Source organism: Drosophila willistoni, unplaced genomic scaffold (assembly GCF_018902025.1).
Source record: "Drosophila willistoni isolate 14030-0811.24 unplaced genomic scaffold, UCI_dwil_1.1 Seg872, whole genome shotgun sequence".
NCBI lineage: Eukaryota > Metazoa > Arthropoda > Insecta > Diptera > Drosophilidae > Drosophila > Drosophila willistoni.
This window is the reverse complement of record NW_025814768.1, coordinates 75,001-95,992: the sequence shown is the minus strand read 5'-3', so window position 1 is coordinate 95,992 and position 20,992 is coordinate 75,001. Positions and strand designations below refer to the sequence as shown.

At 34.2% G+C, this 20,992-nt stretch overlaps 1 non-coding gene and 1 pseudogene across 1 annotated transcript in view; both read right to left on the bottom strand.

The window, feature by feature from the left end:
- Positions 1-6,457: 6,457 nt before the first annotated feature.
- Positions 6,458-10,129, bottom strand: LOC124462083 (annotated as a pseudogene).
- A 10,802-nt stretch (positions 10,130-20,931) lies between these two features.
- The window catches only part of LOC124462085, a 180-nt gene continuing 119 nt past the window's right edge, over positions 20,932-20,992 (bottom strand). The window contains exon 1 of the ribosomal RNA XR_006955371.1: positions 20,932-20,992. This exon is cut by the window's right edge and continues 119 nt beyond it. This is a non-coding gene — a ribosomal RNA (5.8S ribosomal RNA).

Below are 20,992 nucleotides of genomic sequence, written 5' to 3'. Positions count from 1 at the left end.
ATTATTAAATTGTTTGTTTATTTCATTCCGTCAATAATATTTTTATTCAAAGAAATTAAAAATACACAATTTTACTGGCATATATCAATTCCTTCAAGAAAATCTTAACCCAAACGAATGCTGCGAAATGTCTTAGTTAACATAAGTGATTGAATACTGGACTTCACAAAATTTAAAAACTTGAAATTTAAAGTAAACTATCAATGTATGAAAACGTTAACCTTAAATGCAGGTACATTTGGGATGTTGCTTTAACCAATGTATGCCCAAACCAACTAAGGCAAAACATTACGCAATGCCTGTATATTATGGTACATATACACGCAGATTCAGTCTCTGATCGGAATACATAATTTAAGAAGAGTTAATATATTTTTTTTCTACCGTCAATTGTTATATATTTATAATCATTTTACTTTATTTAAATTTAATTTAATTTAATTTTTCAAATCAAATATTGAATTAAATCGACTTCCCCTGATCAGATTTAATAATAATAATAATCAATTTCATTGTCATTTTATGCTCTCATCTTCAATTTCATTTTCATTTTATATATCTTTATATTAATTTGGTATCGGTTGGAAAATACAATAATGATCCTTCCGCAGGTTCACCTACGGAAACCTTGTTACGACTTTTACTTCCTCTAAATAATCAAGTTCGGTCAACTTTGCGAAACAACCGTAAAACGCAAGGCGTCACAGTGATCACGTCCGGAGACCTCACTAAATAATTCAATCGGTAGTAGCGACGGGCGGTGTGCACAAAGGGCAGGGACGTAATCAATGCGAGTTAATGACTCACACTTACTAGGAATTCCAAGTTCATGTGAACAGTTTCAGTTCACAATCCCAAGCATGAAAGTGGTTCAGCGGTTTACCCGGACCTCTCGGTCTAGGAAATACACGTTGATACTTTCATTGTAGCGCGCGTGCAGCCCAGGACATCTAAGGGCATCACAGACCTGTTATTGCTCAATCCCATTATTGCTAGACGCAATTTGTCCATTTAAGAAGCTAGTGTCCTATAATGGGACAAATCAACAGGTACGGCTCCACTTATATAAACACATTCAAGCACAATAAACATTTTACTGCTACCATGAATGAAGGCAATATAAGCTTCAATACCATAATCCTGAAGATATCTATTTAATATATTTGAGTTTCGTTCGTTATCGGAATTAACCAGACAAATCACTCCACGAAATAAGAACGGCCATGCACCACCACCCATAGATTCGAGAAAGAGCTATCAATCTGTCTTACACACTTATGTTCGGAGCTGGTAAGTTTTCCCGTGTTGAGTCAAATTAAGCCGCATGCTCCACTCCTGGTGGTGCAACCATACTTTCCCCGGAGCCCAAAAGCTTTGGTTTCCCGGGAAGCGACTGAGAGAGCCATAAAAGTAGCTACACCCAATTGCTAGCTGGCATCGTTTATTGTTAGAACTAGGGCGGAATCTGATCGCCTTCGAACCTCTAACTTTCGTTCTTGATTACTGAAAACATCTTTGGCAAATGCTTTCGCTTTTCACCTCTCGCGTCGTAATGCCCCCAAACTGCTTCTATTAATCATTACCTCTTGATCTGAAAACCAATGAAAGCATAACAGAGGTCTTACTTCATTATCCCATGCACAGAATATTCAGGCATTTGAAGCCTGCTTTAAGCACTAATTTGTTCAAAGTAATTGTACCGGCCCACAAAAACACTCGATTAAGAGCACTAATCTAGGTTTTTCAATAGGAGGAATATATAAAAAAGTACAAGTACTTAATTACATATAAGAACTCCACCGCCTTTGCGGTTTCACTTTTAATTCGTGTGTACTTAGACATGCATGGCTTAATCTTTGAGACAAGCATATAACTACTGGCAGGATCAACCAGAATAATGTTATTTATTAAATGTGTTGTTAAATAACGATTTTGAATAAAATAAATTAAAATACATATATTATTTGTGGTAACATTTTACAAATACGGCCATAATTTAATAGCGTACATTTTCGTTTTTCATTAATTGAATATATTTAATAAATTTGTTCAAAAATATCTTTGTTTTTACACTTACAAAATATATAATCACATTTGCTTTAATTTTGCTCATTTCAAAAGAAAATAAACATTTGTATTTTGATATTAAATTTAAAATTTAACTTGAATTTGACATTTAATGCGTGAAATTATATATCATCATTCACATTAAGTGAGATGAGTGTTTTATAATTATAAGAAATTAATTTTTTTTTTGTCTAGATTTCGAAGTTAATCAAAAAATTTTTGTTTGAGCGGGGCTTCAGGTCAATCTTACTGATTTATTTGTAAGATTTTAAATCATAGGCAGCACAAAAGGTGAGCAGGTTGTCTGTATAGCTATTTCAAGAACCACCAAGTTCTATCATCAGCAGACTTCGCTAAAGAATCCACAATTGTAATGGCCATACCATATCTTCAACACTAAAACTAGTTGGGAATTACATTGCCAACTAAATGAAGCGAAAAAAGAACGGCAAAGCTTGCAACTGCAGATTCCACCTTTTTTGTGTGCATACCCATGGCGCCAGCTGAATTAGTGTAAAGGGCTTCGCCTTAACCAACTAATCGTAATTAATAAGAAATTAATTCAATAATAATAATTTGATTTTAATAATGGAAAAATTTTTGCTCTATATAAGTGACATATTATTTAAGTTGCAAACATAATAAGATTTATGATGCATACTTATTTACTCTTCTTATATAAAAGGTTAAAGATTATGAACAATTAAACTAAGAACTAATTTAATGGCCATAATCTTTATTCAAGTATTAACGATAAATCCAAATATAACCAGTGAATAAGCTTCAGCAGAGAGAACGATCCTAAGATCGTTTCATCATACACCTTAGAATACCTTGGTAGGCTTTTTCATTATCTTTTGCATTTGACATATTAACGTTGAAGTAGAGCAACCTTCAACATGACTGAACAACCACTGTTCATCATGAGTAGGTTTTGTGCCACATACTCTCGAAATGGATCATTTATATATGAAGGTACCACTAAACAACAAATTTTCATATTTATTTTTATAAATACCATCAAATTTCATTATAAAAAATAAATAAATAGACATTGCCGATTATAAATGCATATGTATTTAAGAATTTTACCAATATTACATATGACTGACCATGCTCGACATCACACCACCTAAGTAGGTTTTGTGCCACATACTCTCGAAGTGGACCATTTATATATGAAGGTACCACTAAACAACAAATTTTCATATGTATTTTTAGAAATACCATCAAATTTCATTATAATAAACAAATAAATAGACATTGCCGATTATAAATGCATAAGACATATGTATTTAAGAATTTTACCAATATTACATATGAGTGACCATGCTCGACATCACACCACCTAAGTAGGTTTTGTGCCACATACTCTCGAAACGGACCGATTATATATGAACGTACCACTAAACAATAAATTTACATATGTATTTTTATAAATACCATTAAATTTCATTATAATAAATAAATAAATAGACATTGCCGATTATAAATGCATAAGTATTTAAGAATTTTACCAATATTACATATAACTGACCATGCTCGACATCACACGATTAAATGAATCCCATACGTTATGATATATTTTCATATGATATGAAAAATTTTAAATGTTGAGTAATTTTCTTTTTTTTCATATAAATATTAAATAAATCCCATACGTTATGATATATTTTCATATGATATGAGAAATTTTGAATGTTGAGTAAATTTTTTTTTTTCATATTAATGGGCGATATTAAATAAATCCCATTCGTTATGATATATATTTTTATATGATATGAGAAATTTTGAATGTTGAGTAAATTTTTTTTTTCATATAAATGGGCGATATTAAATAAATCCCATACGTTTTGATATATATTTTCATATGATATGAGAAATTTTGAATGTTGAGTAATTTTTTTTTTTCATATAAATGGGCGATATTAAATAAATCCCATATGTTATGATATATATTTTCATATGATATGAAAAATTTTAAATGTTAAGTATTTTTTTTTTTTCATATAAATTATGAAGATGACAGTTGGCATCGCCGTATTCATTTATTAAAGCTATATACATATAACATTTTTTTCTTTTGACCTTTTAATAGGTACATGAAGTCTTATTTGTTTTACGTGGCGTGTACCCATTAATAGGGTTTAACTACCACGGCACTCGAATAAGCCACAATTGTGACAAATAGTACACGTGACGATACAATGCGTCGCCAAACGCCCATTTGAGAACTGCTTTTGCAGTTTCTCTCCAGTGCCAGTTGATGCCATGTTGGTCGGACATGACATTCCCTCTTGGGAGAGGCGAGGCCGACCTAAAACCTCTGCTGGTCTTTGGGTGCAGCACCCGGTTGTTTGCAACTCCACATTTGAGTTAAACTCATCCCCGCATTTGGGTATAAACCACAGCCACTACGATCTCCCACAAGGGGTCCAACCCAAAGGGCTAGTGGGCAAACTAGCCCATCCCGTAGTACCGAATCACAGTTCCGGTCGGCTGTTCGCAGTCGAAACTACTAACCATTTTCGTCACCGCCAAACAGGAAATGGGTAAACCTCGCCGCTCGAATCGGCTACTGCTGAAAAATTCCAACAGCACCCAGGAAGCACCACTTGGAGGTTTCGAGTCGACTTGACCTGAATCACGACTTATGAATTACGGTACATCCAGGCCCCTTCTGCGATCATCAGGCCCAAGCTTCCCACCTTTTAATAGGTACAGTAGGAATCTCTTAAAAAATATAAATTGCGTCACTTAATAAATGACGATTCATTTGGCTACATTATGACGATCACAGTTGGAACCGCCGTTTTCGTTCTTTTAAGTTATATACATATAACATTATTTTTCCACCTTTCAATATGGACAGTAGGAATCTCTTTAAGTATATATATTGCGTCACTAAATAAATGACGATTCATTTGGCTACATCATGACGATAACAGTTGGAAACGCCGTATTCGTTCTTTTAACTTATATATATATATAACATTTTTTTCACCCATTAAAATATGAAGAGTAGGAATCTCTTAAAGTAAATTCATTGCGTCACTAAAGAAATGAAGACCTTTGACAACAATTCTATAAGCTCGCTCGTCTTTAGGCTGGAAAGTCTGGTATGGGATGTCGTGTTCAGTAAGGTAGTTTTTCAGAGTTGAAAAATCCTTAAAATCTTGTAGGTTGACTCTGACTTGTCCATCCCTACCCGCTTTGTAGTCGAAATTGTTGCCGCCGATTACGGATGTAACGTCTCTTATTAAGTCCTTAATATCGTGAACCTCCGGTAGAAAAATAGGAGGCGGCTTGACCTTGCGCACCTCAGCCGTGGGTGGCTCCTGTTGAGCCGTCATTGGAGCATCTTCTTCGTCGTTGTCGCTTTCATCTGATAGCATGGCAAACCTGTTCGCATTGTTGACGTTGCTGTTAATACCAGTGATCATATTTGTGCCTGCTGCGGCCGGATCCACAGACAAGTATGTGTCACTTATTTATTTGCCGCCACTTAATGGTTTTAACAATTGGGCAGGCGTAAATTATGTGAAATTTGATAACAATTATTTTCCTATTTTTGTATTTTTTTTTTTTTTTTTTTTTTTTTTTGATTGCAAACTTAAACACGTCCGATAATCGAATCAAAGGTCTTCATCACACCACCAATCCCATGGACATTAAAGAAGCACTGGCTGCCAACGGGCACATTGTTAGAGGCCTGGACATCAAAAATGCAATCAGCCGCAGTACAAAGAAGTACCTCTGGCTATGTTCTTTGTGAACTTGATACAGATACAGATGCCAAGGATTTGGACACACTCAGAAGAACTGCAACCTGCAGTTCAACTGTTTAAAATGCCGAGGCGCTTATAGTTCCTCGGACTGCCGCAAGCCAAGGACCGATCCTCCCCGCTGTGCTCACTGCAAGGGCAACCATACTGCCTCTTATAAGGGCTGCAAAGTCTATTTGAAGGCAAAGGAGACGCATCTGCCAAAGCCAAGGTCAACCCCAACGACACCATCACCAGGTTACTGGCAAACCTCTGCGAGCAAGCCAGGCGTCACTTTCGCCAATATATTAAAAGGCAATCAGCTGCCTCCCCAGCAGGCAGAGGCCCCTCCTGTCAATTCGTCCCAAACAAGCCAAAGATTGGATCGCCTTGAAGCTCTTATGGAGAAGATAATGGACCAAGTTGCTGCCATGACACAGCTCCTAACGTCAATCACGGCCCAAAAATGCAAATAAACCTCCATATCGTCCTATGGAACTATGGAGCACTTTTTAAAAACTCAATATGTCGATATACTACTAATAGTTGAGCACTTTTTAAAAACTCAATATGTCGATATACTACTAATATCAGAGAAAAAAAAAAAAAAAAAAAAAAAAAACTAAAGAAATGACGATACATTTGGCTACCTAAAAAAAGAGGATAGAAATGAACTTATTATTATATGAAATACTCTCCCATATAATAAAAGTACATCAGCAATTAAAAAAAAATTCAAAGCAAATTGCCCCTTATTTATCATTGCAGTCCAGCACGGATACGACCTTAGAGGCGTTCAGGCATAATCCAACGGACGTAGCGTCATACCACTGTTCGTTCGAACAAGTAATGTGCCATTGGTCCGTACCTGCGGTTCCTCTCGTACTACGCAGGAATGCTGTCGCAACAACGTTTTGTCATTAGTAGGGTAAAACTAACCTGTCTCACCCTGTGTGTACTGAACACCGAGTTCAGATCAGCATTTGCCCTTTTGCTCCATGTGTGGTTTCTGTCCGCACTAAGGTGGCCTTGGGACACCTCCGTTATTATTTGAGAGATGTACCGCCCCAGTCAAACTCCCTACCTGGCAATGTCCTTGAATTGGATCATACCTGAGTAATTGGAGTTATACCAAATATTTCAAATTAAAAATACATAAATGCACTCTCTCATTAAAGAAATTGTTTGCAATTATATAACAAACTCGTGATACTTTAATCAAGAAGTTTGCATCAAAACCCAATACCATAAGATATAATAAATATATCCGTATAATGGCTAGGAAATGATACACGTTCCATTTAATCAAGTAAGTAAGGAAACAATAAGAGTAGTGGTATTTCATTGGCGATATCAAACACAAGGAATAATATCTCCCACTTATTCTACACCTCTTATGTCTCCTTACACTGCCAGATTAGAGTCAAGCTCAAAAGGGTCTTCTTTCCCCGCTAATTATTCCAAGCCCGTTCCCTTGGCTGTGGTTTCGCCAGATAGTAGATAGGGACAGTAGGAATCTCGTTAATCCATTCATGCGCGTCACTAATTAGATGACGAGGCATTTGGCTATCTTCTAAAGATACGAGCAACCAACTAATGGACAATCTCGTATGCACGATTCGCTGCATCATCGGGACAATAAAGTCCCACAGCGCCTACGTACTAAAACCACCTCTTTTTGACAATGCGATGTTTGTACCTTTTTAGATGGAATGCCAAAGTAGCAGGCAAAATTATAAGAGAACCTAGAGGTTAGTACATCTAGCTTCGAGTATACCCAGCACAATAAATGAAATATTTGAAAGACGTCACTCCGCCATTTTATGCTCTGACGCTGATGAGTTTGGTATCTTCAGCGATGAGGAGATCTTTTCGTTCAAGTCCCCGCTAGGCGGCATTTACTACGCTGTTGTGTCTAGCTAGCCGCCTCCCGTGCGTAAGATAGCATTTTTGCAAGATGTGGAAAAGAGTCATAGTTACTCCCGCCGTTGACGCGCGCTTACTGGAATTTCTTCACTTTGACATTCAGAGCACTGGCCAGAAATCACATTGTGTCAACATCCGCTAGGGCCATCACAATGCTTTGTTTTAATTAGACAGTCGGATTCCCCAAGTCCGTGCCAGTTCTGAATTGATTGTTAATTAATAATCGTTATAATTTAAAAGAACTAATTCAAAATTAGTATTCTTAAAAATTTTAGCAAGAAAGTTCCACAATTGGCTACGTAACTAACTATCCGGGGAACAAATAACTATCATAAATGATATAAACTCTATTTACCCAGAACGAGCACATAAACCATGTTATTGTTTCCCAATCAAGCCCGAATATCTCAATCTTCAGAGCCAATCCTTATCCCGAAGTTACGGATCTAATTTGCCGACTTCCCTTACCTACATTATTCTATCGACTAGAGACTCTTCACCTTGGAGACCAGCTGCGGATATTGGTACGGCCTGTTGAGAAGTTTGCGTATCCCACCATAAATTTCAAGGTCGAGAAAATATCGACACAACAGTATATGTCATGCTCTTCTAGCCCATCTACCATATCTCTCTGCGAAAGACTTCCATGGTAGTACGGCTATAAAACAGAAAAGAAAACTCTTTCGATACCTCTCGACGGCTTCTTTATGGTCGTTCCTGTTGCCAGGATGAGCACGAGGCCCATATTTAATAACAAACGGATACTCAACAGGTTACGGAATTGGAACCGTATTCCCTTTCGTTCAAAATTATTGAAGTGTTTTATTATTTATTATTTCATTTGACATTTTAAAACTTGAAAATTTTCGGCTTTCGCCTTGAACTTAGGACCGACTAACTCGTGATCAACCACTGTTCACACGAAACCCTTCTCCACTTCAGTCCTCCAAGGTCTCATTCGATTATTTGCTACCACCACCAAGATCTGTACCAATGGCGGCTCCATGCAGGCTTACGCCAAACACTTCTAAGCACACCATTGTACCTTCCTACTCACTAAAGTTTCAAAATTTATATTATAAATAATATAAATCATCTACTTTAGCGGTAATTTATAGGTATACAACTTAAGCGCCATCCATTTTAAGGGCTAGTTGCTTCGGCAGGTGAGTTGTTACACACTCCTTAGCGGATTTCGACTTCCATGATCACCGTCCTGGTATCTTAAGCAACCAACGCCTTATATGGTTTCTGTATGAGTTGTTAATTTGGGCACCGTAACATTACGTTTGGTTCATCCCACAGCGCCAGTTCTGCTTACCAAAAGTGGCCCACTGGGCACAATATATCATAACCTTAAACTTCATATCAAGAAAGTTAAGGTTCTTACCCATTTAAAGTTTGAGAATAGGTTAAGATCGTTTCGACCCTAAGGCCTCTAATCATTCGCTTTACCAGATAAGATTATTTTATATAACATTTAAATGCACCAGCTATCCTGAGGGAAACTTCGGAAGGAAGTTGGCTACTAGATGATTCGATTGGTCTTTCGCCCCTATACTCAATTCTGACAATCGATTTGCACGTCAGAACTGTTTCGGTCTTCCATCAGGGTTTCCCCTGACTTCAACCTGATCAAGTATAGTGCACCATCTTTCGGGTCACAGCATATATGCTCAAGGTACGTTCCACCTCTAAAGGTATAAATAATATAAATATCATTACACATAACTATATAGAACGCCCCGGGATTGTGTTAATTATCTATACATAGTTAAAAAACTAATCCCATTATTAGTCAAGTTAATTATGCTATTAGGTTTATATCCCAATAACTTGCATATATGTTAGACTTCTTGGTCCGTGTTTCAAGACGGGTCCCGAAGGTATCCTGACTCTTTCGCATTGTTAATCATACAAGTGCATATAAAAAACACAGAAAATCAATGATAATCATGCTATTATATAATTCCGAAAAATTAACGCACTGTATTCATATAAATCTATCAACACTTTATCAAATTAATGACATTTATTCTTTGTTAAAATGCAAGCAAAATAATTTAAATAAACTATAAGTCATATTTTATGATAAATTTGGTTTATGTTAATAGATTACAATGTCCTTATATGGAAAAAATGCACACTATTATTATAATATTATTAAAATATTAAAACTCTAATGATGAATTTTCCATAATGGATATTCAGGTTCATCGGGCTTAACCTCTAAGCAGTTTCACGTACTATTTAACTCTCTATTCACACTTAGTGTCACTATCAAGCACAGACCTTTGAACACCATCTAGTAATCATTAACGTTATACGGCTGGCCTTATGGGTAATGGCTCATTTAGAACGACCTAATCGTACTCTCATACTAGAATATTGATGCCCATACACTGCATCTCATTGCCATAAGACAAAGTTTTCTTGCTCCCGTATAAAAAATCTTGTTATTTATTTATAGGGGTAGCATATGAGTTGGGTTGTATATACACACAAATATATTATTTAATATAAGATTAAACCATTGTATACTTTAATGAAGATAAATTATGGAAATTATTTTTTCATTCATCAATAAGAAATAAAGGCATTCTAGACATTCTCAGTATCATTTGATTTGAAAAGAAAATTATACATTCTTTCTCATACTATGTGAGCCAATGTGTTTCATTATTATAATATTATGAATATACATATATATCAAAATTACATATGCTTTAATATTTCTTTCAACTTTCCACGTACTTGTACAATTTATGTAAAACGATAACCTTAAATGCAGGTACAACATTGTACATTTGGGATGTTGCTTTAACCAATGTATGCCCAAACCAAACAATGGCCAATACATTACGCAACGCCTGTATATTATGGTACATATACACGCAGATAAATAAAGATATACAAAAATCATTTTCAATCTCCGATCGGAATACATAATTTAAGAAGAGTTAATATATTTTTTTCTACCGTCAATTGTTATATATTTATACTCATTTTACTTTATTTAAATTTAATTTAATTTAATTTTTCAAATCAAATATTGTATTAAATCGACTTCCCCTGATCAGATTTAATAATAATAATAATCAATTTCATTTTCATTTTATACTCTCATCTTCAATTTCATTTTCATTTTATATATCTTTATATTAATTTGGTATTTATTTATTTTAATAACGGTTGGAAAATACAATAATGATCCTTCCGCAGGTTCACCTACGGAAACCTTGTTACGACTTTTACTTCCTCTAAATAATCAAGTTCGGTCAACTTTTGCGAAACAACCGAAACACGCAATGCGTCACAGTGATCACATCCGGAGACCTCACTAAATAATTCAATCGGTAGTAGCGACGGGCGGTGTGCACAAAGGGCAGGGACGTAATCAATGCGAGTTAATGACTCACACTTACTAGGAATTCCAAGTTCATGTGAACAGTTTCAGTTCACAATCCCAGTGAAAGTGGTTCAGCGGTTTACGTGTATTTTCGGTCTAGGAAATACACGTTGATACTTTCATTGTAGCGCGCGTGCAGCCCAGGACATCTAAGGGCATCACAGACCTGTTATTGCTCAATTTCATTATTGCTAGACGCAATTTGTCCATTTAAGAAGCTAGTGTCCCTATAATAGGACAAACCATCAGGTACGGCTCCACTTATATAAACACATTCAAACACAATAAACATTTTACTGCCACCATGAATGAAGGCAATATAAGCTTCAACACCATAATCCTGAAGATATCTATTTATTATATATATTTGAGTTTCGTTCGTTATCGGAATTAACCAAAAAAATCACTCCACGAAATAAGAACGGCCATGCACCACCACCCATAGATTCGAGAAAGAGCTATCAATCTGTCTTACACACTTATGTTCGGAGCTGGTAAGTTTTCCCGTGTTGAGTCAAATTAAGCCACTCCTGGTGGTGCCCATCCGTCAATTCCTTTAAGTTTCAGCTTTGCAACCATACTTTCCCCGGAGCCCAAAAGCTTTGGTTTCCCGGGAAGCGACTGAGAGAGCCATAAAAGTAGCTACACCCAATGCTAGCTGGCATCGTTTATGGTTAGAACTAGGGCGGTATCTGATCGCCTTCGAACCTCTAACTTTCGTTCTTGATTAATGAAAACATCTTTGGCAAATGCTTTCGCTTAAGTTAGTCTTACGACGGTCCAAGAATTTCACCTCTCGCGTCGTAATACTAACAAACTGCTTCTATTAATCATTACCTCTGGATCTGAAAACCAATGAAAGCAGAACAGAGGTCTTATTTCATTATCCCATGCACAGAATATTCAGGCTTTGAAGCCTGCTTTAAGCACTCTAATTTGTTCAAAGTAATTGTACCGGCCCACAAAAACACTCCATTAAGAGCACTAATGTAGGTTTTTAAATAGGAGGAATATTTTAAAAAATACAAGTACTTAATTACATATAAGAACTCCACCGATAATACGCTTACATACATAAAGGTATAGTACTCACTACAAATTTATGTTGTACTACCCGTATGAAGCACAAGTTCAACTACGAACGTTTTAACCGCAACAACTTTAACATACGCTATTGGAGCTGGAATTACCGCGGCTGCTGGCACCAGACTTGCCCTCAAATTGGTCCTTGTTAAAGGATTTAAAGTGTACTCATTCCAATTACAGGGCCTCGGATATGAGTCCTGTATTGTTATTTTTCGTCACTACCTCCCCGAGCTGGGAGTGGGTAATTGACGCGCCTGCTGCCTTCCTTAGATGTGGTAGCCGTTTCTCAGGCTCCTTTCCGGAGTCGAACCCTGATTCCCCGTTACCCGTTGCAACCATGGTAGTCCTAGATACTACCATCAAAAGTTGATAGGGCAGACATTTAAAAGATCTGTCGTCGGTACAAGACCATACGATCTGCATGTTATCTAGAGTTCAACCAATATAACGATCAATTGATAGCTTGGTTTTAGTCTAATAAAAGCACACGTCCCAGAAGGTCCGTGTTTTAATTGCATGTATTAGCTCTAGATTTACCACAGTTATCCAAGTAACTGTTAACGATCTAAGGAACCATAACCGATATAATGAGCCTTTTGCGGTTTCACTTTTAATTCGTCTAAAACTTAGACATGCATGGCTTAATCGTTGAGACAAGCATATAACTACTGGCAGGATCAACCAGAATAATGTTATTTATTAAATGTGTTGTTAAATAACGATTTTGAATAAAATAAATTAAAATACATAAATTATTTGTGGTAACATTTACGAATACGGCCATAATTTAATAGCGTTCATTTTGTTTTTCATTAATTGAATATATTTAATAATTTGTTCAAAAATATCTTTATTTTTACACTTACAAAATATTATAATCACATTTGCTTTAATTTTGCTCATTTCAAAAGAAAATAAACATTTGTATTTTGATATTAATTTAAAATTTAACTTGAATTTGACATTTAATGCGTGAAATTATATATCAAGTAAAACCATCATCACATTAAGTGAGATGAGTGTTTTTATAATTATAAGAATTAATTCATAATAATAATTTGATTTTAATAATGGAAAAATTTTGCTCTATATAAGTGACATATTATTTAAGTTGCAACATAACAAGATTTATGATGCATACTTATTTACTCTTCTTATATAAAAAGGTTAAAGATTATGAAGAATTAAACTAAGAACTAATTTAATGCCATAATCTTTATCAAGTTTAACGATAAATCTCAAATATAACCAGTGAATAAACCTTCAGCAGAGAGAACGATCCTAAGATCGTTTCATCATACACCTTAGACTTCCTTGGTAGGCTTTTTCATATCTTTTGCATTTGACAATATTAACGTTTTGAAGTAGAGCAGCCTTCAACATGACTGAAACAACCACTGTTCTCATGAGTAGGTTTTGTGCCACATACTCTCGAAATGACCATTTATATATGAAGGTACCACTCAACAATAAATTTTCATATGTATTTTTTATAAATACCATCAAATTTCATTATAATAAATAATAAATAGACATTGCCGATTATTAAATGCATGAACATATGTATTTAAGAATTTTACCAATATTACATATGACTGACCATGCTGACATCACACCACCTAAGTAGGTTTTGTGCCACATACTCTCGAAATTGACCATTTATTTGAAGGTACCACTCAACAATAATTTTCATATGTATTTTTATAAATACCATCAAATTTCATTATAATAAATAAATAAATAGACATTGCCGATTATAAATGCATAAGACATATGAAATTTAAGAATTTTACCAATATAACATATGACTGACTGCTCGACATCACACCACCTAAGTAGGTTTTTGTGCCATACTCTCGAAATTGACCATTTATGTTTGAAAGTACCACTCAATAATAAATTAACATTTTTTCCCATACAATAAATGGGCGTTTTAAGAAATCACCAAAAGTATAAAACATTCGTATGTGATATGCATATTCCCATATGATATGGATGTTCCATACGATAAATGGGCGATATTAATATTTTTAGTTTTAGTAAAATTTTTTTTCATATATATAGTCGATTTAATAAATCCATACGTTATGATATATTTTCATATGATATGAAAAATTTTAAAGTTGAGTAAATTTTATTTTTTTATATGAATGGGCGAAATTAAATAAATCGCATACGTTATGATATATATTTTCATAGATATGAGAATTTTAATGTTGAGTAATTTTTTTTTTTTCATATAAATGGGCGAAATTAAATAAATCGCCATACGTTATGATATATATTTTCATATGATATGAAAAATTTTAAATGTTGAGTAAATTTTTTTTTTTTTTCATATGAATGGGCGAAATTAAATAAATCCATACGTTATGATATATTTTCATATGATATGAAAAATTTTAAATGTTGAGTAATTTTTTTTTTTTCATATAAATGGGCGAAATTAAATAAATCCCATACGTTATGATATATTTTCATATGATATGAAAAAATTTTAAATGTTGAGTAATTTTTTTTTTTCATATAAATGGGCGAAATTAATAAATCCATACGTTATGATATATTTTCATATGATATGAAAAATTTTAATGTTGAGTAAATTTTTTTTTTTTTCATATGAATGGGCGAAATTAAATAAATCCCATACGTTATGATATATTTTCATATGATATGAAAAATTTTAAATGTTGAGTAAATTTTTTTTTTTTCATATGAATGGGCGAAATTAAATAAATCGCATACGTTATGATATATATTTTCATATGATATGAAAAATTTAAATGTTGAGTAAATTTTTTTTTTTTTCATATAATGGGGCGAAATTAAATAAATCGCATACGTTATGATATATTTTTCATATGATATGAAAATTTTAAATGTTAAGTAATTTTTTTTTTTCATATAAATGGGCGATATTAAATAAATCGCATACGTTATGATATATTTTCATATGATATGAGAAATTTTGAATGTTGAGTAAATTTTTTTTTTTTCATATATATGGGCGATATTAAATAAATCCATACGTTATGATATATTTTCATATGATATGAAAAATTTTAATGTTGAGTAAATTTTTTTTTTTTCATATAATTATGAGATGACAGTTGGCACGCGTTTTCATTTATTAAAGTTATATACATATAACATTTTTTTCTTTTGACCTTTTAATAGGTACAGTAGGAATCTCTTTAAATATATATATTGCGTCACTAAATAAATGACGATTCATTTGGCTACATTATGACGATCACAGTTGGAACCGCCGTTTTCGTTCTTTTAAGTTATATACATATAACATTATTTTTCCACCTTTCAATATGGACAGTAGGAGTTTCTTTTAATATATTTATTGTGTCTCTGAATAAATGACAATTCATTTGGCAACATTATGAAGATGACAGTTGGCACCGCCGTTTTCATTTATTAAAGTTATATACATATAACATTTTTTTCTTTTGACCTTTTAATAGGTACAGTAGGAATCTCTTTAAATATATATATTGCGTCACTAAATAAATGACGATTCATTTGGCTACATTATGACGATCACAGTTGAAACCGCCGTTTTCGTTCTTTTAAGTTATATACATATAACATTATTTTTCCACCTTTCAATATGGACAGTAGGAGTTTCTTTAAAAATATTTATTGTATCTCTGAATAAATGACAATTCATTTGGCAACATTATGAAGATGACAGTTGGCACCGCCGTTTTCATTTTTAAAGTTATATACATATAACATTTTTTTCTTTTGACCTTTTAATAGGTACAGTAGGAATCTCTTTAATATATATATTGCGTCACTAAATAAATGACGATTCATTTGGCTACATTATGACGAACACAGTTTGAAAAGCCGTATTCGTTCTTTTAACTTATATATATATATAACTTTTTTTTTCACCTTTAAACATGAAGAGTAGGAATCTCTTAAAGTATTCATTGCGTCACTAAAGAAATGACGATACATTTGGCTACTACTAAAAAAAAAGAGGATAGAAATGGACTTATTATTATATGAAATACTCTTCCATATAATAATAGTACATCAGCAATTTAAAAAAATCGAATCATCAAGCAAAGGATAAGCTTCAGTGGATCGCAGTATGGCAGCTGCTCAACACTTACAACACCTTGCCTGTTACAAAAGTCGTTTACAATTGATTCTAGGCTTTGTCATTGTATTAAATAATGTTTTAATAAGTAACTAGCGCGGCATCAGGTGATCGAAGATCCTCCCAATTTACTATGTTACAAATAACATTGGCATCACATCCATTGTCGTTTAAAATAAACTTTTAATGGTTTAGAAGCCATACAATGCAAATTGCCCCTTATTTATCATTGTCATACGACTGAGGCGTTCAGCTCGAACAAGTATTTGTGCCATTGGTCCGTACCTGCGGTTCCTCTCGTACTACGCAGGAATGCTGTCGCAACAACGTTTTGTCATTAGTAGGGTAAAACTAACCTGTCTCACGACGGTCTAAACCCAGCTCACGTTCCCTTGCATGGGTGAACAATCCAACGCTTGGTGAATTTTGCTTCACAATGATAGGAAGAGCCGACATCGAAGGATCAAAAAGCGACGTCGCTATGAACGCTTGGCCGCCACAAGCCAGTTATCCCTATGGTAACTTTTCTGACACCTCTTGTTAAAAACTCTTTAAACAAAAGGATCGATAGGCCGAGCTTTTGCTGTCTGTGTGTACTGAACACCGAGATCAAGTCAGCATTTGCCCTTTTGCTCTATGTGTGGTTTCTGTCCGCACTGAGCTGGCCTTGGACACCTCCGTTATTATTTGAGAGATGTACCGCCCAGTCAAACTCCTACCTGGCAATGTCCTTGAATTGGATCATACCTGAGTAATTGGAGTTATACCAAATATTTCAAATTAAAAATACATAAATGCACTCTCTCATTAAAGAATTTGTTTGCGATTATATAACAAACTCGTGATACTTTGATCAAGAGCTTGCATCAAAACCAATACCATAAGATATAATAATATATCCGTATAATGGCTAGGAAATGATACACGTTCCATTTATCAAGTAAGTAAGGAAACAATAAGAGTAGTGGTATTTCATTGGCGATATCAAACACAAGGAATAATATCTCCCACTTATTCTACACCTCTTATGTCTCCTTACACTGCCAGATTAGAGTCAAGCTCAAAAGGGTCTTCTTTCCCCGCTAATTATTCCAAGCCCGTTCCCTTGGCTGTGGTTTCGCTAGATAGTAGATAGGGACAGTAGGAATCTCGTTAATCCATTCATGCGCGTCACTAATTAGATGACGAGGCATTTGGCTATTTTTTTTTTTTTTTTTTTTTTTTGATCGCCGAGGAGGAAATCTTCTAAAAGATACGAGCAACCAACTACTGGAACAATCTCGTATGCACGATTCACTGCATCACCGGGACAATGAAGTCCCACAGCGCCTACGTACTAAAACCACCTCCTTTGACAATGCGATGTTTGTACTTTTTAGATGTAATGCCAAGGTAGCAGGCAAAAGTATAAGAAAACCAGCTGCGGATATTGGTACGGCCTGTTGAAATTTGCGTATACCCCACCATAAATTTTCAAGGTCCGAGGAGAAAATATCGACACAACAGTATATGTCATGCTCTTCTAGCCATCTACCATATCTCTCTGCGAAAGACTTCCATGTAGTACGGCTATAAAACAGAAAAAGAACACGAAACCCTTCTCCACTTCAGTCCTCCAACAGTCTCATTCGATTATTTGCTACTACCACCAAGATCTCTGCACCAATGGCGCTCCATGCAGGCTTACGCACAAACACTTCTAAGCACACCATTGTACCTTCCTACTCACTAAAGTTTCAAAATTTATATTATAGAATAAATATAAATCATCTACTTAGCGGTAATGTATAGTATAACAACTTAAGCGCCATCCATTATTAAGGGCTAGTTGCTTCGGCAGTGTGATTGTTACAACACTCCTTAGCGGATTTTCACTTCCATGATCACCGTCCTGCTGGTTTTAAGCAACCAACGCCTTTCAATTTTTCTGTATGAGTTGTTAATTTTGGCACCCGTAACATTACGTTTGTTCATCCCACAGCGCCAGTTCTGCCTTACCAAAAGTGCCCACTGGGCACAATATATCATAACCTTAAAACTTCATATCAAGAAAGTTAAGGTTCTTACCCATTTAAAGTTTGAGAATAGGTTAAGATCGTTTCGACCCTAAGGCCTCTAATCATTCGCTTTACCAGATAGATTATTTTATATAACATTTAAATGCACCACTATCCTGAGGGAAACTTCGGAAGGAACCAGCTACTAGATGTTCGATTGGTCTTTCGCCCCTATACTCAATTCTGCACAATCGATTTGCACGTCAGAACTGTTTCGGTCTTCCATCAGGGTTTCCCCTGACTTCAACCTGATCAAGTATAGTTCACCATCTTTCGGTCACAGCATATATGCTCAAGGTACTTCAGTTAGAGGTATAAATAATATAAATATCATTATACATAACTATATAGAACGCCCCGGGATTGTGTTAATTATCTATAAATAGTTAAAAAACTAATCCCATTATTAGTCAAGTTAATTATCTATTAGGTTTTATCCCAATAACTTGCACATATGTAGACTCCTTGGTCCGTGTTTCAAGACGGGTCCCGAAGTATCCTGAATCTTTCGCATTGTTAATCATACAAGTGCATATAATAAACACAGAAAATCAATGATAATCATGCTATTATATAATTCCGAAAAATTAACGCACTGTATTCATATAAATCTATCAACACTTTATCAAATTAATGACATTTATTCTATGTTAAAATGCAAGCAAAATAATTTAAATAAACTATAAGTCATATTTTATGATAAATTTGGTTTATGTTAATAGATTACAATGTCCTTATATGGAAAAAATCACACTATTATTATAATATTATTAAAATATTAAAACTCTAATGATGAATTTTCCATAATGGATATTCAGTTCATCGGGCTTAACCTCTAAGCAGTTTCACGTACTATTTAACTCTCTATTCAGAGTTCTTTTCATATATCATACCTTAAACTCATATCAAGAAAGCTTAAGGTTCTTACCCATTTAAAGTTTGAGAATAGGTTAAGATCGTTCGACCCTAGGCCTCTAATCATTCGCTTTACCAGATAAGATTATTTTATATACATTTAAATGCACCAGCTATCCTGAGGAAACTTCGGAAGGAACAGCTACTAGATGGTTCGATTGTCTTTCGCCCCTATACTCAATTCTGACAAATCGATTTTGCACGTCAGAACTTTTCGTCTCCATCAGGTTTCCCCTGACTTCAACGCTGATCAAGTATAGTTACACATCTTTCGGGTCACAGCATAATGCTCAAGGTACGTTCCATTAGGGTATAAAAATATAAATATATTATACATAACTATATAGAACGCCCGGATTGTGTTAATATCTATAAATAGTTAAAAACTAATCCCATTATTAGTCAAGTTAATTATGCTATTAGGTTTATATCCCAATAACTTGCACATATGTTAGACTCCTTGGTCCGTGTTTCAAGACGGGTCCCGAAGGTATCCTGAATCTTTCGCATTGTAATCATACAAGTGCATATAATAAACACAGAAAATCAATGATAATCATGCTATTATATAATCCGAAAAATTAACGCACTGTATTCATATAAATCTATCAACACTTTATCAAATTAATGACATTTATTCTATGTAAAATGCAAGCAAAATAATTTAAATAAACTATAAGTCATATTTTATGATAAATTGGTTTATGTTAATAGATTACAATGTCCTTATATGGAAAAAATGCACACTATTATTATAATATTATTAAAATATTAAAACTCTAATGATGAATTTTCCATAATGGATATTCAGGTTCATCGGGCTTAACCTCTAAGCAGTTTCACGTACTATTTAACTCTCTATTCAGAGTTCTTTTCAACTTTCCCTCACGGTACTTGTTTACTATCGGTCTCATGGTTATATTTAGTTTTAGATGGAGTTTACCACCCACTTAGTGCTGCACTATCAAGCAACACGACTCTTTGGAAACACCATCTAGTAATCATTAACGTTATACGGGCCTGCACCCTCTATGGGTAAATGGCCTCATTTAAGAAGACTTAAATCATTAATTTCTCATACTAGAATATTGATGCTCCATACACTGCATCTCACATTTGCCATAAAGACAAAGTGACTTAGTGCTGAACTATTTTCTTTTCGCTCGCCGCTACTAAGAAAATCCTTGTTAGTTTCTTTTCCTCCCCTAATTAATATGCTTAAATTCAGGGGTAGTCCCATATGAGTTGAGTTGTATATACACACAAATATATTATTTAATATATTAAAACCATTGTTAATTTTTACTTTAAGTGAAGAATAATATTATGACACAATTATTTTTTCATTTCATATCATTAATAAGAGGCAATTCTAGATTAAAATTTAATATTTTTTATGCTAGACATTCCTCAGTATCATTTGATTTGAAAAAGAAAATTATACATCTTCGTTTTTCTCATACATATGTGAGCCAATGTGTTTCAATTATTATTAATATTATGAATATACATATATATCCAATAATATACCATATGCTTTAATATTTCGTAAAATATTAAAACAACTTATTTAGCATAGTCTTACAACCCTCAACCATATGTAGTCCAAGCAGCACTCTAAAATTAATTAAAGTACCATAACAGC